Genomic DNA, 2,941 nt, shown 5'->3' with positions numbered 1-2,941 from the left:
ATTCCTGTAAGCATCTTCTTTGGCCTGACGGAGCTGTCTGAGTTTTGCAATGAACCACAGTTTGTCATTGTTATAGATTAGATGATTCCTGGTAGGAATGCACATATCCTCACAGAAACTGATATATGATGTTACAGTCTCTGTGAGCTCGTCCAGATCGTTTGCAGCAGCTTCAAAAACAGTCCAATCAGTGAGAGAGAAACAGGCTTGTAAAACCCACTCTGTTTCTTTAGTCCATCTCTTTACAGTCCTTAATACAGGTTTAACAGATTTAAGTTTCTGCCTGTAGGTCGGAATAAGATGAACCAAACAATGATCAGAGAGTCCTAAAGCTGCTCGTGGGACAGAGTGATATGCATGATGAAGGATTGTGAAAGTCTGACAGTAATCAGTGTTGAGTTCTACTGTAAGAGTAACCCTGCCTGCTTTAACAATTGAAAATCATTAGAAATTTAGAAAAGTAATCAACTGTAATCAGTTACATTAATTTAAAGTAATTGAAATAATTAAAAACTATTTATTACATTTTAGATAGGGTAACTTGTAATCTGTAACCTATTACATTTCAAAAGTAACCTTCCCAACACTGCATGTACCTTCACTAAATCTGAACAATAACTCACATTAACTCTAAACTAACTCTATATCTGGAGCTCGTTCAGGTTCACACCGGTGTCCAACGTTTTTCTCCGGTTTCCGGGTTGAACGACATGTTTCCTGTAAACGGTGTGCAAAGGGTTTGAGATGTGTTTTCTCTTGTTTGGTGGGTGTGTCAGAAATGTCAGTCCAATCAGCAGCAATGTGTATAAACCACAAGGTATTAAAGAGACAGATCGCACTATCGGTCCAAGTGAAGTCATTTAATATGTGTCCGCTGCAGCTCGGTTTACACAACTATTGAAGATATTAGAAGACATGTTTGTCATAAGAGTTTTATAGTAACATATCAACATGATGATGATGAATTTGTAAGTAAATGTAATTAACATCTAAATAAATTCACAAGAACAAGTATATTGTTTGCACGTTTATTTACATTAAAGGCAAAATAACTGAAATAATAAGAGCAGAAGTATAGATCTGGAACTTCTTTAGGTCTGTCTAAATATCATGTAGTAATTGCAATGTCTTCTGGTCCATATCCTTTCCTCAGGAAGCTGTGCTAGACAATGATTAATGTAACATAAAAATACTATACATATTTATATATTTTGCTATTGTATTGTGGAGTGACATTTTCATAAACTTTTCTATGCTCCTCTGATTATATAATGGTAAATATTACAATATCATAGCACAACAACAGTGATAAGCCTAATACTCACAATAAACATAATAAGGTCATATAGATCATAACACAGTCTCGGAGGTAAGAAGTGGATTATCCTTCACCTCAAATGTCTTTTCATCCTGAAATGTGAGGCAAATGTTGGATCCCAATAATTAGGAAGGACAGTTTCCACAAATCCCTTCACTAGATTGAGATGTTCTCTGTTATTCTGGCCGGCAGTGACTGTAACATCGAGCGGATTTTGCAGCATTAAATATGTATTTATACCGATTTCATCAGGCTCTGAAAATGATTCAAAAAGAACACACAGAGTGATCGTCTCAGCTGCCATAGCTGCAACACTTGTGTCATCAGAACAGGGTGTTCAACGAACCACCGTTTCCATTTAATAAACGTTTTGCACCGTTTTTTCGGGGCTGAACGTGGCCCTGAACTCTATGGAAGCTGAGTGATTACTGTATCACGTGACTCAGCGTTCGCGCGTGTTAATATTAATCCTGAGCGCGCGCACAGATCTGTCTCGCATGATGCCGCACAAGCCAAAGAGAGACAAGGTAACACTTCAGAAGTGTTCCATAGAAAGTCTTCCATAGATTCATTTAGGCATTTATTGATGATCTTTTAGCTAGATTAACTCAGTTAACTTTTTTTAATTTATCTATCTATCTATCTATTGTGACAAGTGTCCCGAGCACTTATCAGCGTCGCCCTGGCAACGGAGGAGAAACACCTGCTCACAATCACCGTGGGCTGGTCGGCCACAGCTGAAGCCACTCGGGAGAGGGCTTCAAAAGCCGCTTCGCCGCACAAGAGGGTGAGAGATGTCTCCACGAGGAAGCCAACTAAATGTGTACTTTTTCTTCCTTCAGCAGACAGCAGTGCGTGAACGACCAGCCCGACGTTTTGGAGCACGGAGCACACAAGTCGGAGGAGAAGGACGGACCACACAGCACGGGACTGGAGCACGAGACACGTTGGCACTTCCTTGCACTTCTGTTTAAAAAAAATACACCCTCCGGGGTCCTTGTTTCACCCGAACCCCTCGTGTGATTCTTCAGCCCGCTACACTGGTGGAGAATACGGGCAGATCGCTGAAGAATCACCAACTTCCCTAATCCACGCGACGACTCCTCCCCAGCCATGGAAGAACTCCTAAAACACCTCACCGAAATCAGCATCCGCCAGCAGCAGATCGTGGAGCACATGGCCACTAGACAGGGTGAAACGGAGCGTGAAGTCGCCGCGCTCCGTACTGCCGCTGCCCAGCGGGTTCCGCTACCAGATCCCCGCGCGCAGGCCGCCCAGCTCCTGCCGAAGATGACGGCCCACGACGACACAGAAAATTACTTACGGATGTTCGAGGTCATCGCGGCCCGGGAGGTCTGGCCCCAAGAGGATTGGGCGCGGATCCTGGCCCCTCTGCTGACCGGAGAGCCCCAACAGGCATACTTTTCACTTCCTTCCCATCTGGTCGGTTCCTACATCGAGCTGAAAAGCGAGAGGGGAGGGGGTAAAACTTTTGGTGGTGCCTCGTACGAAGACGGAAATAGTCATGGAGTTGGCTCACTCCCATCCAATGGCTGGCCACCTGGGCGCCCAAAACACCATCAATCGGATCAGAGACCGCTTTCATTGGCCCGGCCTAGACGC

This window comes from Barbus barbus (genome assembly GCF_936440315.1).
Source record: "Barbus barbus genome assembly, chromosome: 20".
NCBI classification, from domain to species: Eukaryota; Metazoa; Chordata; class Actinopteri; order Cypriniformes; family Cyprinidae; genus Barbus; species Barbus barbus.
The sequence above is the reverse complement of the archived record's forward strand: the minus strand, read 5'-3'. Positions refer to the sequence as shown.